At 50.0% G+C, this 18,854-nt stretch overlaps 1 protein-coding gene across 2 annotated transcripts in view; it reads left to right on the top strand.

The window, feature by feature from the left end:
* Window positions 1–18,854, top strand: part of ZBTB7C (zinc finger and BTB domain containing 7C) — a 352,927-nt gene that overhangs the window by 63,071 nt on the left and 271,002 nt on the right. The window contains exons 1-2 of one of the 2 annotated variants that reach the window (XM_045458927.1): window positions 5,406–5,597; window positions 7,421–7,648. The gene's annotated coding sequence lies outside the window, so the exon portion shown is untranslated. Of the gene's footprint in view, window positions 1–5,405; window positions 5,598–7,420; window positions 7,649–18,854 lie in introns of those variants that run through there. The other variant, XM_045458926.1, reaches the window with a different exon arrangement.

The following is an 18,854-nucleotide window of genomic DNA, read 5'->3' as shown; positions in this document are numbered from 1 at the left end:
GGAGCGTTTGACTCCTGTTCTAGAACAGCCCACCTCCAGGTGGTCAGGAATTGGTTTGAAAGGCAGCTGATGGCCCTGACCTGGGAAACACAGAAGAAAATGCCCAGCCCACCTTGTCGCCTTGCAGGAGTCAGCTGCTAGAGTCTGGGTTTTGCTTTCTCTTTCCTGCAAGAGAGGCAGAGAGGGCTCCAAGCCTGGCCTGTCCAGTGCAGCCTCTTACTGAACATCTATCTACAGACTTCCTATTTTTACTCTTAATAACCATAAGCCCGGGGTTACCAGGGTCCTCTTGTTGCTATAGTGAGAGGTGATAGTGCCAGCCTTCCAAAGCGCTGGACCCTTGGCTTAGAGGAATAACAGAATCTGGGTTGCTTTATTTTTGGGTTTGACTGAGAAGGTTTAACGCACCATTTTCCAGCCCTTGCAAGCAAATGGCTGTTTGTGCTCAAAATACACCAAACCTCAAGAACACAGAGTAACTGACGGTTTGGGGACGTGGGCAAATAAGAATAGGTAGAAGGTACTTTTTGAATTACAAAAATGGTAATAAAACTTCATTAAGAACACCTAGAAAACGACAAAGAAATACATGTGGTTGCATTACTGTGTCACGGCTCTCGTGATCCTGAGTTGTAGCCTTACCAGCAGTTTTCTTAAATGTGCCTTTGGCAGAGTTAAAGACGTAGAGTGTATGTAGTTGGCAGTCGGCTCTTTCAATTAACATGGAGTAAGCATCTTTCTGTGTTCCTTCGTTATCTCAATCAGCATTATTTTGAACGTTTATTTATTTTTAAGACATGGAGAGACAGAGTGTGAGTGGAGAAGGGGCAGAAAGAGAGAGGGAGCCACAGAATCCGAAGCAGGCTCCAGGCTCCGAGCTGTCAGCACAGGGCCCCGTGAGGGGCTCGAACCCACCAGTCGTGAGATCATGACCTGAGCTGATGTCGGACGCTTAACCGACGGAGCCACCCAGGCGCCCCTCAATCAGCATTATTATTATTATTTTTTTAATTTTTATGTTTATTTATCTTTGGGGCGGGGGTTGGTGAGGGGCAGAGAGAGAAGGAGACACAGAGTCCAAAGCAGGCTTCAGGCTCCGAGCTGTCAGCACAGAGCCTGACACGGGGCTGGAACCCATAAGCCGGGAGATCATCACCCGAGTCGAAGTCGGACGCTTAATTGACTGAGCCACGCAGGCACCCCTCAATCAGCATTATTTTTGTTTGGATAAGGTCATGTAATTTTGTAAAACGTTCTCCTACTTTTCCTCTTCAGTGGGTCTCTGGAATCCACACTTGGTCTCCATCGTGCCATCTCTGTCAAAATTTTATTCCTTTTTTTGAGTTGGATAATTTGTCTGCCTTGTCTCTGTCCCCTACACACACACACACACACACACACACACACACACACACACACACGGATTTCCTCCACTCGACGGCCCTGCTAATCAAAGAGTGATCCCAGACCAGTGGCATGGGCATCCCATGGGAGCTTGTTAGAAATGCAGAATCTTAGACCACCCCCCCACCCCCCCACCCCACCGGGACCTCCTGAATCAGAGTCTGCATCTGTATTTTGACAAGATCCCCAGGTGATTCATAAGCACATTAAAGCTTGAGAAGCACTGATCTGAAACCCATTTCCCCATGCCTCCAGGATAGAATCCATGCTCCTGGCCAGGTGCACAACCTGCTGTGTGGAGACCACATGGGGAGGAGCTAGGGGGTGAATAAGGAAGGGCCAGATCAGCAGGATAACTACAGGTGGTGGGCCACCGTGGGCCAGGAACCCTAGAGAGGTTGGAGCGGCGAGACGGCGGGTGGGGGGGGGGGGCGGGCTGTGAAGGAAGTTCTAAACGGCAAACCCATGGAAGATGCAACGTGGAAAACTGAGGGCCCCACTGGCTAGTAGAGGCAGGACTGCGGGCTGGGGCCACAGCAGTAGCTCACTCCAGTTTTACAGATGCAGAAGCCGAGGCACGGAGAAATTGAGTTGCTTGCCCAAGGCCACAAGCTATTTGGTGGTGGAAGTGGGGGTACAAACCTGATCCAGGGCCCAACCCTTAACTGCCCTGTAATGCAGGGCAGGGTGGACGATAGGAGAAAGAAGAGGATAAAGGGATGTTAAGCTTCTACAGTGAGCTGGGTACTTTTTCACTTTATTATATTTAACATGCACACCCTCTTTGGAAGTGCACACCCTCTTACCCCATGTGACAGATGAGGAGGTCACTTTGCATCAGCGATAAGCAATTACCTGAGTTCACATAGTTGCTGACAGCTGAATGCAGGATTTGAACCCAGGACATTTTGGAGACCGAAGTGATGCTCTTTCTACCCTGCACTTCATCATCAAGGTGTGGAGTCAGTCTCTTCTCTCAGAGTAGTTTCTCTCCTTGCTGCCCACTTCCCGCTTTTAAAACCCCATTTCTGCCCAGGGACACACTCCCCTTGCCCATTCTTGGTGGGGAGAAATCCACGGCGAGTCCTAGATGTTTTCCTTCAATACCTAAGGTTGGGAGATGCCAGGACTCGGACGTACCTGGTTTAGCATTTGATCCAGCTGGAAACTAAAGCCCAGAGAGCTCAAGTGACTTGCCTAAGGTCACACAGCCAGCTTGTTAGAGATCTGAGACCCTGACTCTGGATTCAGTGCTCCTTTCGTGACTCAGAGTTGTATTTGTGCCTGTCGTCCTGGGTGCCGAGGGTCAGTGCACAGCCAAGCCGGTCAGCACCAGGCTGCTGGATTGCTAGAACAGTGCAAGTTCAGCTTTAAACTTAGCCTAGAGGGTGGAATGGATAAACTTTCATTAAAAGAAAAACTAATAAAAATAATATCTGCTTATCGTTAAAAATGCAAGCAGTGTGTCTAGAAGCACCTGAGAGCACCCCTTCCTGTCCCTCCCCAGCCTACTCCCCAGGGGTAACCACTTAGCGCTGTCTCCAACGGCTCCTTAATTTTCCTGCCAGCGGTTGGGTTTTGTAGGATCCACGCCACAGCAAGGCTATTTTTAACAAGCATCCCAGGCTTCAGGGGGTTGAGGAGAGGGGAAGAAAAAATATTCCATTTGTATATTTTTAATCCGTGCGCATTTGAGCAGGCAGTGGCTTTCCTGTGCCCACTGCCAAGGGTTGCGGGCAATTGATTAGACTTTCTGGAGGCAGGGCAATCCTTTCTCTTCCCTTAACGAGGCTGGAAGGCCAGGGAGGGGTTCAGGCGATATTTCTAGGGCTGATGGCTGTCTCAGCTGGCTGCCTCCTGATCCTGCCTGCCTGCCCCCAGCCCTCTCCCTCCCAGCAGCCTCGAAAATCCTGGCTGGGTCTCCCAGGGCAGAAGAGGCCTGGGAACCTGACTCTCTGTGCCAGGCTCATATTTAGAAATGTCTCCAGCCAGAGGTTGGCGTGTGTCCCGCTTGGACTCTGGGCAGGGGGTGCGGTCACATGTGCTGCCTTCGAGTGGGCAGATTCTGAGTGGGCAACAGCCCGCTTTGAATATAAACACACTCCTTTTATGCCGAGGAGCTGGCTGGCATCTGAGCCTGTGCGCTTGGGCCCTGGACGGGGGCAAGGACTGGTAGCCGGATGGGCAATGGGGGAAGGGAAGAAAGATGTCATGGGCTTGACCTGGGCAAAATGGTGGTGGAGGAGGGGTCCCAGCTCTCTACCCCACGCACCGTACCCGCAATCCCACCCTCTTGTTTTCTGTGCTCCTTCTCCAGGTGGCTGGAGCCCCGCCCCTGCCCCTTAGGGGGCCCACAGCCCCATGGGAGCCAGCCAGTGTCCTGACCTGGGCTCCCCTTTTTGCCTCTAGAGTTCCCCGCTCTGTTCAGGGGCAATCCTGGGGGGCAGCGTGAGCGGGGTGAGAGTCAGGCTGGATACGGGGCCGCCACCTGCCGCAGGGTCTTGCTCCAGCTCTCTGTCTGAGAGCAGCCCGCCCGTCAGCCTCTCCAGATGGAACGTGGAAAATGTGGCCCTGACAGCCTCATGCCTGAAGGCTCGCTCAGCACTGACCACAAAGGTTCTGGGATTTCTAGCCCACCCTGCTTTCTCTTCCATGTCAGCGCGTGAGAATGGGTGAATTAGATCAAGCGATCTTGGCCTTAAATGGTAGCCTCCCGGGGGGAACAGACATCATGCCCCAGCCCTGTAAAAACTCCCTTTGCTTTTAAAACAGGTCCTCTAAGGAGGGGCAACCTGGTTCATTCATCTCGCCTCACATATTTAACGAGCACCCTCGGACGTGCAGACCCCGTACGGGTACCGGCCCCACGGTGCTGGTGGGGGCTTCAGGCTCTCCTTCCATCACACCTCTCGGCCCTTTGCAGGCCTGCCCTGGAGACCAAAGCGGCTTGCTCCACATCAGCCCTTCTGAGAGGAGGCTGCCTTCCTGCAGCCTAATCTTCAGAGAGAATCCACATGCAGAAGCAGGACTTTCCTCCTGCGGCCTGAAGCCAAGCCCCTGCCAAGCGCTCAAGCTCCTGGCTGGGGGCCCCCACCTCTCCTTGTGCCATCCTCCCTCCCTCTCCCCCACATCTCAGGGAAGAGGGCTCCAAGCAGTGGTCAAGAAGGCTGAGTAGATATTTTCTTTGTTCCTCCCGGGAGCAACATGGTAAATATGCAATAACGGGGTGAACGAACAAGCAGATGAGTAAGCACGTGAGCGAATGAACGAAGGAACACACGGAGAAGCGGGCTCAGCTCCACAGGAACTTGGAATCCGGAGGAAAAGACCCGGGCGTGTAGAATGGTAGCGCTGTGGGACTGAAGGGGACCCTAGGGATTGGGCTCCCCGCCTTTGGATGGGAAAGGAAGTGCAGGCTCAGAGGCGGGAGGGGCTGCCGCGAGGCCTCGGAGACCGCGGAGGTCAGAGGATGGTGAAATTGCCCAGGGCGAGTGAGATCCGGAACCGCGTGCAAGGCTGCCCTACTTTCCGTCTGCCGCTGCCCTAAGTGTCCCTCGTCCTTGGGAAAAATTGCCTTTTCGTATGGTTGGGAGTGGACGGCACAATTTTTCTTCGAGGGTTAATTGTTTTGCTGACAGCACAGATAATTAGGAATGAGAATCCCGGAGTGAGGGCGACAGCACCATCTGCTGTGAATGTGGTTCAGCCCCACCTTGCAGGAGGGCCCGAGAGGCCTCCTCTCCTCACCCTCCCTACCCCCGACAAGAATTGATGAGCTTTAGCTGTTTGCCTCTGGAGCTACAGCTGCCAGGTGACCATGCAGCCAGCAGGATAGGCCGGTGACTGGCTTCTAAGGGGCTCAGCGTGTTCTCCTTCCCCCATGGCGTTCCCTGCATGTCGTAGGGCTCCCTTAAGAGCTCCAAGGTTGGCTGAGGACCTACTGGGCTGCCTTGGACTCAGGGCTAATGCCAAAGGAATGATTTTCTGTTCTTCCCATAGCCTGATGTTTGGAGGTCTGGTCTGCTGTTGACTGGAGGTGGGCGTGTGGGTCTGCACTGAGCTATGTGGTTGTCGTTGGCGTTGGGGTGATCTTCCTGCCTACCTCTGTGGATTTGCCACCTATCCTGGGTTTCTAGGCCCCGTGGCCTGTGCTGCTTGCTCTGGAAGGAGTTGGCCCCGTCTTCTATTGCCAGGTAGGAATTTCCAAGTCGTGACGTTCTCCCTGTCCATAGAAGCAGAGAGCAGCTTTGGAATCAGGCAAGGAATTCCATTGTCTAGGGGCAGATCTTTCTTCATCTGGGTGGAGCATTATGGCTTTTCTTCCCATTTGTGTTATTTAGGAATATGTCACATATACAAAAGAACATACGAAGGCCTATATGCTTTTTGAAGGTAATAATAGTAATTGCCTAGTTTGTTCAAAGGTGCTTTTAACCCCCAGTGATGCCTTGCCCAGAAATGTCTCGCAGGTGGGAGCTATAGAGAGCCAGGTCCCCCAGGAAGCTCAAGGTTGGCTGAAACCCTACCCCACCCCCAGAAAGCCGTGGCTGTTTATCACAGCCAATCTCCTCTTTGCCTGAGCTGCTCCCGTTAGCAAGGAGCCTGCACATTCCCGTCTTCCTGTTTATCACTGTTCCCTCTGTGCTTGCTCCTCCTAAACCCTCCTATCAGGGAAGAAACCAAAGGCATGACTGTTCTCTTCTCCCCATGCTACAGTAGCAGGCCAGGCATGCCTCTGTCCTCCTCCCCTTCCTACTCCTCTTGACCCACCATCCCCCTGAGGTGACAGGAAATTAACCTAGGACCAGGGAGCTTGCTGGAAAGAATGATAGTTGGGAGGCAGGAGTTGCTGTCTTGGCTCGTTTACTAACTTACTGCGTGACCTTTAGCAAGATTCTCAATGTCTCTGTGCTCTGTTTCCCCATCATCAAAATACCCCTTTATGTTGCTGTTGTGAAACAAATAGGTCCAATGGATGTAAAAGCTTGAAGGGTATTAGTCATTATACGTGTTGTAAGACATTGTCATCATCGTGCTTACAGAATTCACGGGACCTCATGTCCCTGCCTTCCTTTGCCACACTCATCCCTGTCCATGGTGCTACCCCTCACTGGTAGTGCTGGGTGCCCTGGTGGACGCTCTCCACCTGCCACAGCCTCTTCTTAGAAATGGGTTCACTGAGGCTCAGAGGAGCCCAAGGTCAGGGTGGAACTCAGGGTCACAGCCATCCTGGGTAGCAGGAACACTCTGCACCATTAGAAGCGGAGGCCATGACTGGTCAGAGGTACAGGGCTGTGGCTGGCATGGACCCAGTCTCCAGAGGTGAGCAGGCCTCCATGCTGAGTGGGGTAACTTCCAGCTGGGGCTTTCCCACCCCTTAGAGTGTGAGCTGTGGTCTTGGCTATGAGATGGGAACTCAGTGGAGCCAATCTGGGTCCCTCACTCAGTGAGGTTTGCATCCCCACCCTTGTCTCTTGCTCTGAGCCCAAGGGCTAGGGAAGGAGGTTCATAATAAGCCACAGGTGGGTGGCCTTCCTGGATCCCCAAACCACAGCGCACTGGAAGCCTCACCCCAGGGGTGGTGGAATGTCCCTGGTAGACATGGCTGTATTCTTTGCGCATCTCAACATTGGAAGGAGAGCACCAAGTTCTCTCCTCTTTCCTGGGGCAATGAGGTGTTATGAGCTGAACTCTGAATAGTAGGTAGGATGAAGGGTGGGTCTTTCAGGCAGATAAAACAAACTATACAGAGGTAAGAAAATAGGAATGAAGGGTGTGTGTGTGTGTGTGTGTGTGTGTGTGTGTGTGTATGCACCCTGAGGCCTGGGAGCAGGGCTGGTGGGCGGAACATGGGCAGTGAAGACCTGGCTGGGGTAAAATCTATATAATCACCAGCATCTGCAGGACCTAGGAATAAAGAGCAATAAGAGGATGGTTGGAAAGTTCTAGAACAGTTAAAACTTGGACATGTGTTTCTGGTCATGGGAGGCGACAGACGCCTCTGTTCTTATTGCAGATCCCCTCTGAAACAGCTGGGAGCTCAGAACGTGTTGCCATCTGTGAAGAGCGGGCCAGCCAGGAAAGCCAGAAGTGATGGAGTGGAGCCCCGCCAGGGCCTGAGGAGTGACCATAATCCACAACCACCGGACCTGGAGCCTCCAAGTCAGGAAGGCAACACAACCAGGGAGACTCAAGAAGAATCAATGCTTCGGCCCCCAGCGACATGTACACGGTGTAATGACAGGTAATGAACCTGGGCCCCATCTATCCTTTCTGAATGATGTGGCAGGGAGGAGAATACATCAGCCTGCAGTAGACATAAAATGTCAACCCTCGGAAAGATAACTATGCAAACAAAGTGCTGTAAGGCCTGATAAGGTGATAGATGGGTGCTTTATAGTTATTAGTTTCTGCCCCGTGCACTTGCTAGAGCCGGGCACTGGAAGATTTAGCATCAGGTAGGTTCACTTCCTAGGCCTTATGGGAAGGCCTGATGCCTTTATAGATGGAGCACTGCTTGTTTGAAGAGCTCAAAGTAACAAATCAAGAAGTCATTATTCCCCATTGGCCCCTTGGGAAGCCAGGAGTTGATGCCAGTGGGGAAACAGAGGCAGTGAGGGGTGCAAGAGCACTTTCTTGTATTCAGGAAGCAGAGATACATGAGGGATAGATCTGGAGACCTCACTGGTTGGGGAGCCTTCCTGATGGATTGAGATTTCTTCAATGATAGGGTGAGGCGATGGGTTGGTATTTTTTGTAGAAGGAAGGACAAAGGGATTTTTATGGCTCCCTCCATCCCTCCAAGGGTGCTAGATCAAGTAGCAGATGTCAAGGGTCCCTGGGGAAGGTCATGAGCAGGCGTCTGAGGAGCACAGGAGGGGGCTGGCAGATACCCTGGGAATCTCAACCAAGCAGTTGAGCCCGGGAAGTCAACCAAGCAGGAAGTATCAAACAGGTCTCCGGAGCCTAGAAGGTGGGGTTCTGAGGCTAGAAGGACAGGGAGCCAGTGGGATTGGAGACCCCAAAGCTGGTCTTTGCTCTATATGTCATACAGGGTAACACTCTGGCAACTTTCACCTTGGGGAAAACGGCAGTCTAGAGCAGAAGCAAAAATAGCTTAGGGCCTTGGGAAACTGACCAGAGCAGGGGGGGGAGAAGGACCAATGGCCTGGGGCAGGAGGCCCAAGGAGGTGTGGCAAATTCCATTCCAGTGTGGGCCAGTGTCAGAATCCATAGGGTCAGGCCAAGGGGTGGGGAGGGGCAGAGTATTAGGACTTCTGGGTGGCCTTGTTCTAAATCAGGCAGAAAGAATAAGATGAGGAAGGAATTCAGAAAGCTGAGCCCAGCTCTAGGAAGTGGGTCAGCCACAGGCACCAGGCAGGCCCAGGACTTAGCTCCTGTGTATATAAGGAAATAAAAGGGGGGTAAGCTCCAGGGAGCCCAGCAAGTATAGCCCAGCACAGCGGCCTGGGGCTGTGTCTCTGGATACTGGCGCTGCACTGTTCACGTACCCTACCTCTCAGCGGGGAAGGTGGTCTGTGTATCTCAGACTTGCCTGTGGACCTGGGCAGGGCTGACCCTGGAGGGCAGGTGATAGGGGCAGAAAAGGTTCAGCTTGCATGGTAGTATGTGAAGACTTTCATCGTGTGTGTGGCCTCAGGAAAGGAGCGACAATATGCTTCCTGATCAAGTAAGAAAGGGCAAAGGATCAGGTCTCTGAGAAGGTTCTCAACCTATTTTAGCAATATTGCCGAGTACCTGTTGTGTCCTGGGTTAGGTGCCAGCAATGCAAAACTGTATGAGGCATCTCTGCCCCCAAGGGAGGGGGGTATGGGACATAGGAAAAAGAATGGCAGTGGGGACAGAGCCAAGACTCCAGGAGCCTCGGGCTCCCATCTTCAAGACAGGGACCATGCTTTCTCACTCACAGGCTGGTTGGGAGCATTAAATAAAATAAAACATGCAAAAACACTTAGCACAGCAGCTGGCACCATAATAAGTGATCAATACATTGAGTTTACTTCCATTATGCTGCTCTTGGAGGAGCTCACAGTCTGGCAGGGGTGGGAGCAGAGAAGCCCGGGAGAAACGCATCCTGATTCCCAGGGCTTCAGATTGCTCCAACGGGGTCTGAGGCATGGGCTCCGAAAACCTGGTTGTCAGAATTTGTCTGGCTGTGGAAGATACAGTTCCAGGTGGATCCAAACTCTCAGAAATGGTAACCGTGTTCAAGTGCTTTGGCAGTTGCTGGGCCCACGGGTTCTGTATGGGTACCGAGTAGGATAGAGGGCAGGAAGGGCGGTCCCAGGGATTTACAGAAGTGTTGAGAAGAGAAGAGCCTGGAGACATCTTGCCTCCTCGGCTTCCAGGGCGGTTCCTGGGAGTGGGGCCGGGTGAGCTGGGTCTAGAAACCAAGACTTGGGTCCTGCTGCAGGGCTGCCTAGGACAGCCTGAGCCACAGATGTCAGCCACACACACGATTTTAAATTTTCTAGTAGCCACAGCAAGAAGGTAAACACAAGCAAGTGAAATTAATTATAATAATGCATCTCATTTGACTCAAAAGGCCCAAGTATTATCATTTCAACATGTAATCAATATGTAAATTACTAATGAGATACTTTACATTCTTCTTTTCATACAAAGTCTTTGAAGTCCAGAGTGTACTTGAGACTTACAAATACCCCTCAGTTTGGACTAGCTGCATTTCAGGTGCTCAGCAGCCACATATGGCTTGTGGCTACTGTACTGGACAGCTCAGGTCTAGAATCTGGAATTTCTTGCCAAGGGGCACCCAGGGGCCAGGTGTATCTTGAGCTAAACGACAAGACTTACTATTATGTCCTCTTCTTATGGCACATCTGTAATGTATCCCTGGGGAAATTAGCTTGAATAATCAGAGATGTCTTGAATCACTTTTTCTAGATGGTGATTTATGTTTTCTGGAACCAGCCCTGGTTATGGGTCCCCCCCAGCTGGTCTTAGGACCCCAGCATCCGCTGGTTCAAGGCTGACCTCAGGCAGTTCCTAAAACTCTCTGAGCTTCAGAGCCTTTGTTGAAACTGGCATTGATCATTTCTATCTTGCTGGGTAACTAGGAGGACTGGATACAATAATGAGTGATTACTCTGTGGCATTTGATGTCAAGAAGGGATCCTTGTTATTTTCCTAAATCAAATGACAACCAATTTGCGTTCCCCTATTGGCTAAGTCTGGCAAGTTTCCTAGCAGGCATTTCTGTAGTTCTGTCTGTTGTATGAGAACGATGAGGATTTGGAGGTCAGGAAAAATGGGGAGGGAGGCGAGGCCTGGACCCCTGCCCACAGCGGCAGTGTCTATCTGTGGTCTCACCTTATCCGGATCTGTGTGGTCCTCTGGAGGAGGCAGGCTCTGCCGACAGCTTGTGCCCCAATGTCAGCTCTGCCATAGGGAATGTTGGGGCCCCTAGGCCTTCATCTCTAGGGTTTGGACACCACCAAGGTGCTGTGTTCCAGCGGAGGGGGGGTTTCTGGCCTCTGCAGGACCCCTTCCCTGAGCCATCCCAGGCATCTTGGGACCCACCCCAGGGATCCTACCTCAAAAGCTGTATTTCCTTCAACGTCTCTGTCTCCATCCTTCCAGCTGTGGCCTTTGAGACAAAGACCCACCTCTACCTTATCACCCCCTGTTTTCCCCAGCCATAAAAATACGGATAACTCCCTCTGAGGGCAAGGGAACCCATTGCTACAGAGTATGGCTGCTCTTTCCAGGGGTGGGGAGTATTTTATGAACGACATCTGCTCTAGCCACTGGACCCCAACCACCGCAGAACAGTGCGGTTTGGCGAGAGTCCTGCCACAGGGAAGGAGCTTTAAAGAGCGCGTCTGCAGGAAGACCCCATGTCCCCCTGGCCTCGTGTGGAAGGAGCAGGACGAAGAGGTGGAGGTCAGTGTCGGTGTCAGCTGCGCTGGGATCGTGCAAAGTCTACAGAACGAACGAGGGTCTCCAGGCCCGGGGACTGAAGCGGTGTTTGCAAGGCTGGGTCAACACTTGATTGTGGGTGGCGGGGTCAGCGGTGCTTTGAGGCTCACCGCGGCGGCCTCTGGGGCCCTGTGTTGCTGCCTCTCTAGACAGGGGGTCCTGTCCCCTGGAGCAGCTGGCTCCTGCTTCCTGCTGCTTCTGCTGGGGCCCGTGTTCTCAAAGCTGTCACGAATCAAAAAGGATCCTCCAAACCAGTGCCACTGTGACTTAGCATCTATTTTAAGAGGTGACCCGTGGCACATTTGGAGGACAGCGGGGAGGAGGTTTCACAAAATCAAGCACATTTAGACAGAGAGGCAGCCATGGCCCTAAGTTCATTGGGTGACTCTGTTTATTGGGCCTCACCTTCCCCAGGCCTTAATGTTCCCATCTGTTAAATGGGCACGAGGAAGCCTACTATGGTGAGGCCAGGTACACGTGCATTTGAAAAGTAAGAGGCACTCTGAATCATAACCACCAAGGATCTGAAAGTATTACGGCAGCACCCTTTTCCTCACTAACTCTTTTCCTTAAAATTAGTCTCTCTCTTGCTTCCTGGGGACACACAGGGAATAGTTTCTGATATATCTTCCGTGCAGTTTTGCAGCAGGGAGAGGCAGGCAGCCACATTGCCCTTGACTGACAACCTTCATATGGGTATTTAACAATTTTAATTTTTCATGATTCCTCTGATAAAAATAGTGCCGACTAAAAACAAATACATTTGTATTTTCCATCTCCTTAATTAGTTTCTAATTTGGGGGTTCTTATTAGCCTAAAATCATCCCACTGAAATGGTCCTTGGATGGTAAAAAATGTGCAAACCACAATCAATTCTAGAGAGATCTTGGTATTTAATTATGCTGATTGGAGCACTAGAGACCCCTGGTAACATGAACCTCTCAGAATAAGCTTGATTTGTGTAATTTGGTTTTTAAAAATTTTGGATGCATATTTATCATATTCAACTATGTGTTCTTGTTCTCCTTGAGATTCGACTCATCTTGTAGGAGATGGGTGGAGGAATCCACGGGCTATTGAGACCCTGGGATTCCAGCCGAGCCCACGGAGTTGCTGGTGGGGTCCGGCCTGAAGGGAGCATGGGGTCCCCAGCTTGGCTGGCCATTTAAAAATGTCTTTTCTTAAAAAAAAAAAAAAAAAAAAAGGAAAGGTTAAGGGTCACACAGAGACAGCCTAAGAAACGGTATGCTGATAGAATTTGGGAGGCTGAGGGGTGCCTGGGTGGCTCAGTTGGTTAAGCGTCAGACTTCAACTCAGGTCATGATCTCGTGGTTTGCGAGTTTGAGCCCCGCGTCGGACTCTGTGCTCACAGCTCAGAGCCTGGAGCTACTTCTGTGTCTCCCTCTCTCTCTCTCTCTGCCCCTCCCCCGCTTGCTCTCTGTCTCTCTCTCTCTCTCTCTCAAAAGTAAGTAAACATTAAAAAAATTAGAAAAAAAAAAAGAATTTTGGAGGTTGACGGTAGGAGAGACTCTCCCATGAAATCCTAGAAAGTGGGCAAGTCTCAATGTGTTAGAGATGTATCTAGAACCAAATTTTAGAATGTGCTATAACTTTGGAGGCACTGGGAAGACCCAGGTGCTCAAAAAGTTGTCCAAACCCATGGGTTAATATTGGCTTTGCTAAAAGTTGGACAACCAGATGTAATGTCATGGGAAGGACACGCACTGCCCGTGATATTTGCTTGCTGTAAAGCTGAACCTAAATCTGCTCAAGCCTGTAAATCTAACTACCGTTTTATACAGGAACTAGAGGAACACGCAAAGACACCATGGAAGGTGGCTTTGCCATCACCAAAGCCAGACCAAGACCTCAGGACAAATGCCCCCGTTTTGCCAATAGGATGAGGAGGGCGAGTTAAGGGGAGGTACAGGGGAAATTATTGCAGATTACTAGAGTAATTACTAGAATCTCAAGAGTCTTAAGAGAGACACCAACCAAATGCACTCTGTGGGTCTGGTTTGAGTCCTGATTTGGGGCCTACCTGCCACAGATGGACCAATCTGAGAGAATCAGTGACGTTAAGTCCAGGATGGATGTTGGATATCCAGGAGTTATTATTAATTTTTTTTTTAAGGCGTGTGATATTGTGGCAGCATTTCATACTGAAGTATTTACAGATGACATAATAGGATGTCTGGGATTTTCTCTAATATGATCCAGATAAAAAAAGATGGAACAAAAATAGCAGATTGTTGCATATCGTTGAAGCTGGTTTGGTGATTGGTGACGGGCAAGTAGGGATTTATTATGCTCTTCCATTTGTGCATATTTGGAAAGTTTAATAATGAAAAGTATAATAATAATAATAATGAGGAGAAGAAGGAGGAGAGGAGGAAGAGGATGAGGAGGAAGAAATGTCTTGACTAGTTGACCGAGCCCTGAAATTTCACCATTAGAGCTTCATTCGTCCAGCTTAAGCCTTCCTTCGTCCATAACATACAGCTTCTCCTGGGAGGGCGAGTCCTCCTTTAGGAAAGTAGCAGTGGGTCCGTAGAACGTTTTCCAGTGCAGGATACCGCAGGGGTCTCATGCAAAAGAGTTCCAGGTAAGGTCAGTTTGGAGAAGGCTGTACTGAACTCAGTCCAAGCAGATTTCTTCAGAGCCTTGGTTATGCTGATAGACACTGTGCATCTTGGGTGAGGGTGGGCTATAGCAATGCAGTGTGCCCTCAATTATGTGCTTCAAAGGAGAGAGAAACCTCCAGCCCCTTCAGGGAAAGTCAGACGAAGATCAGAAACCTGGGTTCCAGAGCTGTTTCTGTTTACTAACTAGTCATCGGTTAATCACCTAAACTTGGTCTTCTTTTCTGAAACCTAAGCTTAGTATCACCCATCAGATATTTACAAGAATAGGAAAGAGCTTCATACGCAGTGTAAAGCCCAAGACCAAAGGTTAAATCGTGTGATTTTCATTTGGTGCCACTTTCTGAAACTCGGTCCATGAATGGTTGCTTGGAGGCTCGTGGCTCTGCATACAGGGTGTGGCACACATCACCTCAAGAAGGGACTGTTGTGGGTGTCACGTGCTCAAAAGATACAAAGGTAGTAAAAACAAGCTCTCCGCCCTTGGGGAGGTCACCATAAAACTGGGGAGGCAGTGAGAATAAACAGTGATGGGGACTAGCGAAGCCATCTAGCCCTCAGGGCAAATGAAAGGTTACAATTAAGAGGAAGATGGGGGCACTCTTGGCTGGTTCGTGGCACTTGACCTGGGCCTCGAAGCTGCTGGAGATTTGCACGGGCCACCCCCTTGTTGGCTATGGATCACTCAGCTGGAACACTTCCCTGCTTCCAGCCTCCACACGCCCACGTTCTGCAGCTGAGCACATAAACCTTGTTTGGATTATGGCGCTATCTCACGTGGGGGCCTAAGTCCTCCCCATCCGGAACAGGGGTCAGTGCTCCCCCTGCCTGGCCCTCCCAGCCACTCCCATCCTCTCCTCCACTCTGTCTGCACCTCTTGTTTCTGTCTTCCCACCGGAGCCCAGAAGAGCTGGGATTACTCATCCCATCCACACTCATCACTCCTGCCCTCTCTTTTAAGTTAAAAAAAAAAAAAAAAAAAAAAAAAAAGTATAAACCACAGAAACAAAGCAATAAATTATGAGTCAGAAACACCCAAGCCTTCATGTGGAAATGTTTATCACCTTCAGATCATTCCTTCGGGCAGTGAGAGAAGACAACCTGAGTGGGAATCGTGCGAAAGGTGGGCAGCGGTGGTTTAAGCAGAAGTGCTGGCCTGGTTTCTGAGATGCAGAGAGCTGGCTGGGGGGCTTTGACTCCCCTCGTGGGGTGTGCATGCAGCTATTTGGGATGTGAATAGCAGTCAAGGGCACTTGTTAACAGAGAGCCCACGCTGCCCTTTAATCTGCACAGCAGAAATGAAAGAAAAGGAACCCAGAGAAGAACAGGGCTGGGGTGGGCACTTCAAATCAACAAGGAAGCCAGCTCTGTGCCACGCAAGGATTCAGAGACGTGTAGGACACATGCTGTGTCCTTAAGAGTCTGTGTGGGCAGAGCTCAGCCCATTCCTGGCACGTTTTAAGGCTCAGAAACCTGTTAGTACTGATATTCAGGGGAAGGACTTAGCCAGTGCCTGGCACATAGTTGCCCCTCCCCCCATGCCATGGCTTTCATAGCAACCACAGACCTCAGCTTTGGGATCAGAGAGCCCTGCTCTTGAGTCCTGACCTCAGCACTTGGGCAGGTGACTTAGTCTTCCTGAGGCTCAGTGTCCTCTGGTATAAGATGGGGTAGCCATGCCTTCTTCCCAGGATGGCTGGGAGGAGGAAATGAAATGATCCAGAAAGAATGATCCAGAATGGGCCCTCAACAACTTTTAGTTTTCATCTCTACCTCTTCGGCCACTGACAAGTAACAAGACATCTGACAAGTGACCCTGAGCCTCGGTCTCCTTATCTACTAAATGGAAATAATTAGTTTACCCGCCCCGCGAACCTCACTTAACAATGAAGAGTGAGTTTAGTGGGCAATGTATGTAAAAACATTCAAGGAGTAGAAGGAGTTAAACATTTAAAAAATGTATTCGTGTGTGTATTCGTGTCACATATTCACCTCTACAAATGCACACATGCAAACCATACTCCGAAGAACTCCCAGAGTGGCAAAAATGTGTCCACAGCGTGGTGCAGGTGGTCTGGGAGGGAGGCAGGTAGCGCCTGACTCGAAACTGGTTTGCCTCGTGCGTTTTGGCTGGTTCACTTTCCCAGAGGCTGTTCGACCCACTTTTCTGGCCCGCCGCCCCACTCTGCTGGGATGTAGGAGAAGCACGTGGGGCCAGACCCAGCAGATCTGGCATCCAGCTCTGCCCCTGAAACTGCCCTATGTGACCCTGAGCAAGTTGGGTAACTGCTTCCTCAGACACAAAAATGAAGGCTAAAAACTGCCGGCCACAGGACATCAAGAGGATTCAACAGGACGATGAGTTAAAGCCTTTCTACGTTGTCAAGTGGTGACCGAATGGAAGAGGCCATCATCCTCATAACAGTCAGCCAGGCCTTCTGAGCCCAGTGGAACAAAAGATTTAATAGCACTTGTTAATTGACTAATGTGCAGCCTGCTATTTCCCCGGCTTCTGGGGAGACAGTGGTGACTATTTTTCTATTAGAGCCACTCCTTAAAGAAGCCTTCCCTGACCCTGATCCTCTGTTGTCTTTCTGAGTCAGAGGGTGTATCTTCCCCAGCCCTGACGGTTGGGGCTGAGATCAGCCATCCATTTACCCACTTATTCTAATTCACTTTATAACTCAGCACTCACTGTGGGCTTTGATTTACAGTTAATGGTTCATCTTTAAATGAACACTTGTCTGGAATCTTGCATCAGTCAAAGGTGGTGGTGTGGACCTGGCAGCCAGGTAATGAGGCCTGGAGTGCTAAGTCTATTTTTTTTTTGGCCAATATTTCCCCTGTTTCCCACTCTCAGCCACGTAACGAACCCTCCACAAATATGCACTCGTTTGATTTTAAGGCCACATTGTGTCGTGGAAAGAGCACAGGGATTGGTCGGGAGGTAGGAGCTCTGAGCCCAGCTTTGCTGTTAACTCACTTGCTGCATGATGCTAAGTAAGAACATAGTGACCTCTCTGGGCCTCCGTTTGCCATCTTCCAGGAAGTGCAGGGTTGGGAGGGGAGGTCTTGCCCTGAGCCTCTGACTTAGCAGACCAGCCCAATGAAGTGTGTAATGAATGAGAGAGATCTATGTTCAGATTACAAAAATAATAACTGCTTCATCTAAGAAAAAAATTAGAAGTGTTTCACTGAGAAAGTGAAGGAAATTGTAATAGCCCCCTCCCCACTCAGAGACAACCACTGTCAACAGTTCAGGGCATCGTTACATCTGTATTGTCACCGTGGGTCTGGAAAATAGATCCAGATTGCCCCCAAATGGGATCAAGCTATATATTATGTTCTGCAGCTTGTGTTTTTACTTAATATATCTTGAAAAAAAAAAAAAACTGCTCATACACATCACTCTTGTTTTTTTATAATATGGCTTTCTATAGTATGGATATAATTTATTAATAGACTAGAATTAATTTTGCTAATGGACATCTGGGTGGTGGCAGTGAATTGTAATTGATTTGATGGTCAGCCACCCCTCCTATTCCAGGAGCGGGTCAGAGAGGAGCCTGGGAAGGGAGAGCTCGTTTCTAGGACCGGAGCCACCGTCTTTAGCCGAAGGCACTGCTGCCCAGAACTGGGGACATTGACAGTCAAGCTGGGAACACAGTGAGGAGGGCCTGGGGTGCGGTGGGCTGGAGCTATGGGCAGGCAGGAGCCTAATTGTATGCACATAGTTCTTAGTGCGGTTCGGTTGCTCCTGGGACCACGGAATGTCAGCAGCTGGGACAAATGTGAGTCAGGCCTGAGTCGGGGAGCAGACGTGGGCACAGCCCTCCAGATGTGGGCAGCCTTGAGTGGCGTAGGCCTGGTGTGGGCCCCAGCTTTCACCGCTCTCTCCAGTGCCGAGGCAGGGAGGCCGGGCCACGGCGGCCTCCAGCCCGAGCAGGCTGCTTATCTGTCCTCCGGTCCTAGCCTCTTCGAGGCTGGAGGCCGGTGATACCTGCCATCCCCCTCCCAACCTCTGGGTCCACGGGACTGTGGGAGCCCAGGCAAGGCAGGAGTAGCATCCATTTCTGGGAGAAGGCAGAAGGGACATTGTTGGCTCTTTCACCTGGAATTATTTCCCATTTCCTCTTTCCTCTTGTGTTTAACTGAATTAGAATTCTTGAATAGGTAAAGCATTTACACAGTTCAAAAATCAGAAAGACATACAAAGACACATATACCCAGAGTTCTCCCTCTAGCCCTTTTGGCCCCATAGATAACCATTTATATAACTTTCTGGTTTATGCTTCCATTGTTACTTTATGCTAAAATGGAGAAATTTGAATATAGCCTATTAGATATTCTATACCTTGCTTTTTAAATTTCCTTACACGTGTATCCTTGAAGTGTCTCCTTATTAGTACAGAGAGCACTTTCTCATTTATTTATGTATTTGATTATTTATTTATTTATTTATTTATTTATTTATTTATTTTTAATAGCTGTGTAGTATTCACTGGATGTATGGATAGGAATTTTTATTTTTATTTATTTATTAAAAAAAATTTTTTTTTGATATTTATTTCTTTTTGAGAGACAGACAAAGAGCATGAGCAGGGAAGGGGCAAGACAGAGAGGGAGACAGAATCCAAAGCAGGCTCCAGGCTCTGAGTTGTCAGCACAGAGCTCGATGCTGGGCTCGAACTCACGAACCATGAGATCGTGACCTGAGCCGAAGTCAGACGCTTAACCGACTGAGCCACCTCAGGTGCTCCTGGATGGGAATTTTTAAAAGAAGCCCCCTATTGAGGGACACTTGGATCATTTCCAGTTTCTTTCTTTTTTTTTTTTTTTTTTTTTGCT

This window comes from Leopardus geoffroyi, chromosome D3 (genome assembly GCF_018350155.1).
Source record: "Leopardus geoffroyi isolate Oge1 chromosome D3, O.geoffroyi_Oge1_pat1.0, whole genome shotgun sequence".
NCBI lineage: Eukaryota > Metazoa > Chordata > Mammalia > Carnivora > Felidae > Leopardus > Leopardus geoffroyi.
This window is presented reverse-complemented; position numbering and strand designations above follow the sequence as displayed.